Source organism: Sebastes umbrosus, chromosome 19 (genome assembly GCF_015220745.1).
Source record: "Sebastes umbrosus isolate fSebUmb1 chromosome 19, fSebUmb1.pri, whole genome shotgun sequence".
NCBI lineage: Eukaryota > Metazoa > Chordata > Actinopteri > Perciformes > Sebastidae > Sebastes > Sebastes umbrosus.
In genome coordinates, this window is record NC_051287.1 from 23,353,180 (window position 1) to 23,362,816 (window position 9,637).

Consider the following 9,637-nt stretch of genomic DNA (forward strand, 5'->3'; position numbering starts at 1 on the left):
ATTTTTGTATTTTAAAACAAAAATCAAATAACTTTAATATCCATTTTTTGAAAGGAAAATCGAATGACCAAAAGATACACTGACCCTCCTCCCTTGCCGGATTGTGCTCCGGCTGTAGGAAAAGGAGCGCACTCTGTGAGTGTTGAAACGACATGTTTGAGTCATGTTTCGGTGCAGTGATTGGTCCAGCTCAGAGTCTGAGGGAACCAATGAGCAGCGTGACTCACCTGCACAGGTGGAAACTATAATCACCCTGATTGAGGAACCACGAGAGAAGCACGAGGGAGGAAAACACAAGAGGCACCAAACGGATGACATCTGAAAGGTATGTGGAACTAAAGTTAAATTAAAATCAATCACAACAACCAGAAAACAAAATATGACTGAATCAGCAGTGAAGTATTGCAAATGCATACATGGAAACAAATTGAAAGTTATGTTTATTGTTTACAAAATACATTTGTTTCTGTGGGGACTAACACATTATCAGCACTTATAAACCCATCATCTGTTGATTTCTACTTGATTTTGATATAGTGAAACAAGTTCAGCTGCTACTTGAGCAAACTCAACAAAACAGAGGTGAGTACTGTTCAATTTTATTTTGATGGTTTGGTGCCCTGCAAGATTTTAGCTGGTGACCCTCAACCTCTTTTTTGTAGCCTTGCTGGGAGGTTCTTAAATAGTGTTATTGTTGTGCACACAGGATTGACATAAGCTCTTATCCTGCTTATAATATACCATATTGACCTTAATTACGAGACAACAAAATGTATTAAATCTCAGAATGCACCAGTCACAGTAACATATTGAAATGGTATGCTTTTATTTATATATATTTGTTGTCTTGTTTGAATAGGCTAAAAATTCAACCGTAGCCTTCTGGTAGGGCTATTTCTAACATAATTTAACCATCTAAAAGTGAAAAATAGCACCATAGTTTATATTTAAAAATTAGACTCTGCCTATCTAATTGTTCACCATGATGTTAAAAATTTTTTTTATTTACCTTTGTATCAATTACCTTTTTTTTTATTTACCTTTGTATCAATTACCTTATTTATACACTCATTTTAATTTCCACTTTTATTTATGTATTTATTTTGATTAATTCTTAAATATTTATTTATTTTTCCATTTATTTTTATTTGTGTATTTTTGCATTTATTTTTATTCATGTATTTAGTTTTGCATTTATATTTTTAGTTATTTTATATTTATTTTTAAATGTATGTATTTGTTAGTTGTGTTTAATCAATTATTTATTTCTGTATGATTTTATTTTTCCTCAGCATTTCACCCCAAACTTTTTTATCTCTGTATTCTTTTCTTTACATATTTATTCCCCGTCATGATGCACACGCCTGTTGATGTGCTGAAGAAACTGTAGAATAATAAATTGTGATGTGCACATAAGTACGGAGGAGTTCTGTGGTTCTTTAACATCAGTGATGACGGTGGCACAAAATGTAGCAGATCTGCCATGCGTAATTTTTCTTTTTTTTTGGATGGAAGGGATGCCTGCTGCCATCAGACTTCACTATAAAGTGTATACTCACTGAATTCTGTCTGGTGGTTTTTCATCATTTCTATTTGATTAAATGGATTCCTGAGATGGCACATTCTGTTACAGCTACACATGGACAGAAATTAATTTGCAAACATTAATTAGTTTAAGTGTAATTAATTGTTGCGGCAGCAACACTAACTTTATTCTACAACATGGTTTTTCAACCAGCGGTTATGACATCATTGCCAACTATAGAATAAAGCTCTGTCTGTCATGACAGTTAGTAGCCTACTACTGAAGCCCTTTCCTTGTCTCTCTTTACAGCCATCTGATGGCAGCAGGTATCCGATCCAACTAAAGAATAAATCACGCCGGGCAAATCTTAAACATTTTGTGCCACCAGAAGCAGACTGTTGTTAAATAACCACAGAACCCCTCCGTACTTATGTGCACATCAAAAGTGTTGTTTTGATTAAAGCTGCAGTAGGCAGACAGTTTTAAGCATCATTGTGCAAAAATTCCATAATAACCTTTCAGCATATTGTAATTCAAGTGTTCTGACAGAAAACTAGACTTATGCACCTCCACCTAATTTCAGAGAGAGCGTTCCTATTGGCTGTGCTCCGGCTGGTGGGCGGTGCTTGGTATTTCTTCAGCAGATCTCAACATGGCTGCTGGGTCACAAACTTTCTCATTTTACAGCTAAACAGTACACTACAAGATGTATCTGAAAACATTTGAGTCGAGAAATAGGCATTACAGCAACAGAATATTGATTCATATTTGATCAGCGCTGCCTAGTTTGACCATTTGATCGGAGTTCGCGAGTGATTGACAGCTGGCTCATAGATGGCAGACTCCAGCTCGGAGGACACAGAGACATATGATTCTTTTTTTTTCCAGATTACCTGTCTCATGCACTACTGTCAGGATATAGTGACCGTTTTGTAAAATAACTTTTTAAAATCATATGTGCTCTAATTCTAATTCTACCCACTGCAGCTTTAATTATTCTACACAGTTTCTTCAACACATCAACAGGTATGTTTACAGAGCAGCAACTAACCATCGACTTGTGGAGGTAAACCAATAAACACAAACTCTCTGTACAGAGAAAGTACTGACAGCTGCTGATTCTGAGGACAGACATGCTGGACATCTGAAACATGATTCGTCAACCCTGCTGTCTCAAAAGACCAATCTCGTAGACAAGAGGCTTTTATTTCAGCTACTTCCTACCTGTTCTGCTCTGAGCGGTATGTTGCTAAGACTGAAGCATGACACAACATGAAAACAACGCCCCTTCATTTGCATAATGATGCAGAAATGCATGAAGAAATGTAAAAACAAAAAAAGAATAGGGGGTGAAATGCAAAGGGAAAATGCTTAAACACATAAATAAATGCATACATTTAGAAATAAAATAAAAATAAATAAATAAATATAAAATAATGCAAAAATGAATAGATACACTTAAAAATTCATAAAAATAAATAAATGTAATTATTATTTTATTAAAGCAAATTAAAACATAAATATCAATTTGTCACATTTTATATATTAATTAATAACTACATTTTTTTTTTAAATATTTTTGCTACTTTTAATGGCTTATTTATTTATTTTGGCAGGTTCCATCCACCATACATTTGAAGGCCGTTGCCGGTTGCAGTTTAGTTTTGATAGGATATACAGTGGCACCATATGAATCTTGAGATTGCGATGAATCCGCTGATACCAAGCATGTCATGCTAGCTTACTGGGAAAGGGGAAAAATATTTCCCCAAAGTTGAGCTGTCTTTGTCACGAGGTCTGTGACACCTCAGTGGCAAACAGCAGTGTTATGGCCGGGCTGTTTGTGCCTCCTCCAGTACTTAGTGCCCTACACACAGCGTGTGATTCGTTGGGCTCGAAGGGGACATTAAACCCGTATTATCCAAAGTGCATTGTGCTACAAACTCAAACAACATGCAGCCTTTTATTACTGTCTAGTTTAAGGGCCTCTTGTGTGCTTTTCATGACCATAAAGCTGATGGTAGACCAAAGGTTCTAAAAGTTTTGAAGACTTAAGAATCAATCTAGGTTGCCAGCATACTTTTTTCAACATACTATACTGTGACTTTGTTTGGCATATACTATGACTTTTTTTTACTGTTTTTAACATACACCATTACATTATGACTTTTTTGACATAGTATTCGATGACTTTTCTGACTTTTTTGACATACTATTCTAGGATTCATTTTTTTTAGACATACTATACAATAACCAAAGAAGATAAAAAAGTTTTAAAAAGGCATAGTATAGTTTTTCGAAAAAAGTCATAGTATAGTAAGCTGAAAAATTAAAAAAGGTCATAGTGTAGTATGTTAAAAAAAGTCATATAGTTTATCAAACAAAGTCATAGTATAGTATGTTGAAAAGAGTCAAAAAACGTCATACTATAGTATAGTATATATTATATATAGTATAAAATATAGTATTTTTGAAAAATGTTGTACTATGTCAAAAAAGATTCAAAAAGGTCCTAGTATAGTATGTCAAGAAAGGTCCTAGTATGTCGAAAAAGGTCCTACTATAGTATGTTGAAAAAAATCATAGTATAGTGTCGAAAAAATAAAAAAAAGTCATAATATAGAATGTTGAAAAAAAATAGGTCATAGTATAATATGTGGAAGAAAAGTCAGAGTATAGTATGTCGAAAAAAGAAACAGTCACAGTATAGTATGTCGAAAAAAGTCATAGTATAGTATTTCAAAAAAATAAAAAAGGTCATAGTATAGTATGCCGAAAAAACAAAAAGTCATAGTATGTCGAAAAAAAGTCGTAGTATAGTATGTTAAAAAGATTAAAAAAAAGTCAAAGTATAACATGTCGAAACAATAAAAAAAAGTCATACTATAGTAAGTTAAAAAAGACTTAGTATAGTCTGTCGAAAAGATATACAATCATAGTAAAGTCTGTCAAATAAAAGTCATAGTTTATGTTGAAAAAATAAGAGTCATAGTATAGTATGTGGAAATGTTTTTAAAAAGTAATAGTATAGTATGTCAAAAAAAGTCATAGTATATAGAAAAATAAAAAAGTAATAGTACAGTATGTCGAAAAAAGGTCATAGTATGGTATGTCGAAAAAATAAAAGGTCATAGTATAGTATGTCGAAAGATAAAAAAAGTCATAGTACAGTATGTCAAAAAAGGTCATAGTATAGTATTTTTAAAGAATATAGTATGTCGAAAAAATAAAAAAAGGTCATATGTCGAAAAAATAAACGGTCACAGTATAGTATGTCAAAAAAGTCATAGTATAGTATGTCGTGAAAAAAAGACCATAGTATAGTATGTCGTTAAAAAAAGGTCATGGTATAGTATGTCATTAAAAAAAGGTCATGGTATAGTATGTCTTTAAAAAAAGGTCATGGTATAGTATGTCTTTAAAAAAAGGTCATGATATAGTATGTCGTGAAAAAAAGGCCATAGTATGGTATTTTTTAAAAGAAGGCCATAATATAGTATGTCGTTAAAAAAAGGTCACAGTATGTCGTGAAAAAAGGTCAGAGTATAGTATGTCGTTAAAAAAATGGTCACAGTATAGTGTGTTGTGAAAAAAAGTCAGAGTATAGTATGTGGAAGAAAAGTCATAGTATAGTGTGTCGAAAAAATAAACGGTCACAGTATAGTATGTCGAAAAAGTCATAGTATAGTATGCCGAAAAAAGGTCATAGTATAGTATGTCATTTAAAAAAAAAGGTCATATTATAGTATGTTTTTAAAAGAAGGCCATAGTGCAGTATGTCGTTAAAAAAAGGTCAGAGTTTCTCTCAAAACTTTGTGGTTACATTGATGCTGGAGAACTCATGTGACTGTCAAGACTCCACGGTCACACATGCTCCACTCATCGGATGGTACCAAAGTCAATGTAATAATGATTTAAGTCAATCAATGTGAAATAATTTAAAAATCACAGTTCATATCTTTTGTCTTTTTGCCAATCAGTCCTTTGAATGAAAATGGAAGCTGTCCATTAGAGATGTGTTACATCATTTCCTGTATGTCGTTAAAAAATGGTCATAGTATAGTATGTCGTGAAAAGTAGGTCACAGTATAGTATGTCGTGAAAAAAAGTCAGAGTATAGTATGTGGAAGAAAAGTCATAGTATAGTATGTCGAAAAAATAAATAAAGGTCATATGTCGAAAAAATAAACGGTCACAGTATAGTATGTTTATAAAAGAAGGCCATAGTATGTCTTTAAAAAAAGGTCATGGAATAGTATGTCGTGAAAAAAAGTCAGTGTAGTATGTCGTTAAAAAAAGATCATTGTATAGTATGTCTTTAAAAAAAGGTCATAGTATAGTATGTTTATAAAAGAAGGCCATAGTATAGTATGTCGTGCAAAAAGGCCATAGTATAGTATTTTGTAAAAAAAGGTCATATTATAGTATGTCGTTGAGAAAAGGTCAGAGTATAGTATGTCGTTAAAAAAAAGGTCATAGTAGTATGTTGTGAAAAAAAGGTCACGGTATAGTATGTCGTGAAAAAAAGGTCACGGTATAGTATGTCGAAAAAATAAAAAATGGTCATAGTATAGTATGTCGAAAAAATAAAAGAAGGCCATAGTATAGTATGTTGTGAAAAAAAGGTCATATTATAGTATGTCGTTGAGAAAAGGTCACAGTATGGTATGTCGTTAAAAAAAAGTCAGAGTATAGTATGTGGAAGAAAAGTCATAGTATAGTATATCGAAAAAATAAAAAAAGGTCATATGTCGAAAAAATAAATGGTCACAGTATAGTATGTCGAAAAAGTCATAGTATAGTATGTCGTGAAAAAAAGACCATAGTATAGTATGTCGTGAAAAAAAGGCCATAGTATGGTATTTTTTAAAAGAAGGCCATAATATAGTATGTCGTTAAAAAAAGGTCATAGTATGTCGTGAAAAAAGGTCAGAGTATAGTATGTCGTTAAAAAAATGGTCACAGTATAGTGTGTTGTGAAAAAAAGTCAGAGTATAGTATGTGGAAGAAAAGTCATAGTATAGTGTGTCGAAAAAATAAAAAAAGGTCATATGTCGAAAAAATAAACGGTCACAGTATAGTATGTCGTTAAAAAAAGATCATTGTATAGTATGTCGTTAAAAAAAGATCATTGTATAGTATGACTTTAAAAAAAGATCATTGTATAGTATGACTTTAAAAAAAGATCATTGTATAGTATGTCTTTAAAAAAAGGCCATGGTATAGTATGTCTTTAAAAAAAGGTCCTAGTACAGTATGTCGTTAAAAAAAGGTCATAGTATAGTATGTCGTGAAAAAAAGGTCCTACTACAGTATGTCGATAAAAAAAGGTCATATTATAGTATGTTTTTAAAAGAAGGCCATAGTGCAGTATGTCGTTAAAAAAAGGTCAGAGTATAGTATGTCGTTAAAAAATGGTCATAGTATAGTATGTCGTGAAAAGTAGGTCACAGTATAGTATGTCGTGAAAAGTAGGTCACAGTGTAGTATGTTGTGAAAAAAAGTCAGAGTATAGTATGTGGAAGAAAAGTCATAGTATAGTATGTTGAAAAAATAAAAAAAGGTCATATGTCGAAAAAATAAACGGTCACAGTATAGTATGTCGAAAAAGTCATAGTATAGTATGCCGAAAAAAGGTCATAGTATAGTATGTCATTTAAAAAAAAAGGTCATATTATAGTATGTTTTTAAAAGAAGGCCATAGTGCAGTATGTCGTTAAAAAAAGGTCAGAGTATAGTATGTCGTTAAAAAATGGTCATAGTATAGTATGACTTTAAAAAAAGATCATTGTATATATAGTATGTCGTGAAAAGTAGGTCACAGTATAGTATGTCGTGAAAAAAAGTCAGAGTATAGTATGTGGAAGAAAAGTCATAGTATAGTATGTCGAAAAAATAAAAAAAGGTCATATGTCGAAAAAATAAACGGTCACAGTATAGTATGTCGAAAAAGTCATAGTATAGTATGCCGAAAAAAGAAAAAAGGTCATAGTATAGTATGTCATGAAAAAAAGTCAGTGTAGTATGTCGTTAAAAAAAGATCATTGTATAGTATGTCTTTAAAAAAAAGGTCATAGTATAGTATGTCGAAAAAATTAAAAAAGGTCATAGTATAGTATGTTTATAAAAGGCCATAGTATAGTATTTTGTAAAAAAAGGTCATATTATAGTATGTCGTTGAGAAAAGGTCACAGTATGGTATGTCGTTAAAAAAAAGGTCATAGTAGTATGTCGTGAAAAAAAGGTCAGAGTATAGTATGTGGAAGAAAAGTCATAGTATAGTATGTCGAAAAAAGAAAAAAGGTCATAGTATAGTATGTCGAAAAAAGAAAAAAGGTCATAGTATAGTATGTCCTGAAAAAAAGGTCATGGTATAGTATGTCTTTAAAAAAAGGTCATGGTATAGTATGTCGTGAAAAAGAGGTCACAGTGTAGTATGTCGTTAAAAAAAGATCATTGTATAGTATGTTGTTAAAAAAAGGTCCTAGTATAGTATGTTTTTAAAAGAAGGCCATAGTATATCATATCATAGTATGGCATTAAAAAAAGGTCACAGTATAGTATGTTGTGAAAAAAAAGGTCACAGTATAGTATGTGGAAGAAAAGTCATAGTATAGTATGTCGAAAAAATAAAAAAAGGTCACATGTCGAAAAAATAATCGGTCACAGTATAGTATGTCGTTAAAAAAAGGTCATAGTACAGTGTCATTAAAAAAAGTCCAATTATAGTATGTCATTAGAAAAAGGTCATAGTACAGTACGTCATTAAAAAAAAGTCATAGTATGTCTTGAAAAAAGGTCATATTATAGTTTGTCGTTGAGAAAAGGTCACAGTATGGTATGTCGTTAAAAAAAGGTCACAGTGTAGTATGTCGTTAAAAAAAGGTCATAGTATAGTATGTCGAAAAAATTAAAAAAGGTCATAGTATAGTATGTGGACATGTTTTTAAAAAGTTATAGTATGTCGAAAAAAGTCATAGTATTGTATTCCGAAAAATTAAAAAACAGTCATAGTATAGTAAGTCAAAAGAAGATTTAGTATAGTCTGTCGAAAAAATATACAATCATAGTAAAGTCTATCAAATAAAAGTCAGTGTGTCGAAAAATAAAAAAGGTCAGTTTAGTATTTAAAAAAAAAAAGTCATAGTATAGTATGTTGTGAAAAAAGATCATAGGTATAGTATTTTGAAAAAAAGTCATGGTAAAGTATGTCGAAAAAAGTCATAGTATAGCGTGTCATAAAAAAATCATAGTATAGTATGTAAAAAAAAGTTACAGTATACTGTATTATGTCAAAAAAGTCACAGTATAGTACGTATTTTTAATGAATGACATTATACTCTCATATACTCTACATGGAATTTCATTTTTATGGCATGCTAAGCTATGACTTTTATGGCAAACTACATTATGAGTTTTTCATGGCATTCTATCCCATGACTTTATGACATTCTATATGAAATTTCAATGGTACACTATGTATGTAATGACTTTCTTTTGGCATAGTACAGTTTTCCATAAAAATGTCATAATCAGGAAAAATTGTGAAAACTTCACAGAAAATTCAGTAATTACCTAAGGAAAAAATGTAATCTGCATATGTGGTAAACAATTTCAGAATGCATAAAGTTTGTGGGGGAAATTTACGTGATTCTGCCACTGATGTTAAAGGTAGGGTCGGTAAACTTGAGAAACCAGTGAGAGTACAATCAATAATATAATATTAATAATAATAAAACTGAAAACCAAGCCCAGTGTTTTACCGACTCTTTTCAAATGAAAGTAGCTAGCAGCATTAACTCCAAAAGTCGCCAACACTGGCAGTCTGTACCCTCAGGTTTCCCCCAAAATTATCATTACGAACTTAAACATATCATAATAAATATATGGATGGGCTTAATACTGAATTTTTGTTCTTTTTTTAGTCAGAAGTTGATTTATTGATTGCATGTAATGAGAACTTCAACAAATATGACGTGTAGTTGAACAGCAGTACCAACCATACCTTTTAAAATAGGTTTAAACCAATGCTTTGCAGCTGTTCAATAATATTAATTTAAAAACTTTATTTACCGTATCACTCCATTGTAGGGATGAAAGAAAGTCTTCAGA

The 9,637-nt window shown here is 31.4% G+C and overlaps 1 long non-coding RNA gene across 1 annotated transcript; it reads left to right on the plus strand.

Annotated features, from left to right (window-relative positions):
* Nucleotides 1-2,102, plus strand: LOC119478323. Its single transcript, XR_005204423.1, has 3 exons — nucleotides 1-325; nucleotides 538-582; nucleotides 1,293-2,102. It is a non-coding gene; the product is annotated as an uncharacterized LOC119478323 (long non-coding RNA).
* The last annotated feature ends 7,535 nt before the right edge of the window (nucleotides 2,103-9,637 follow it).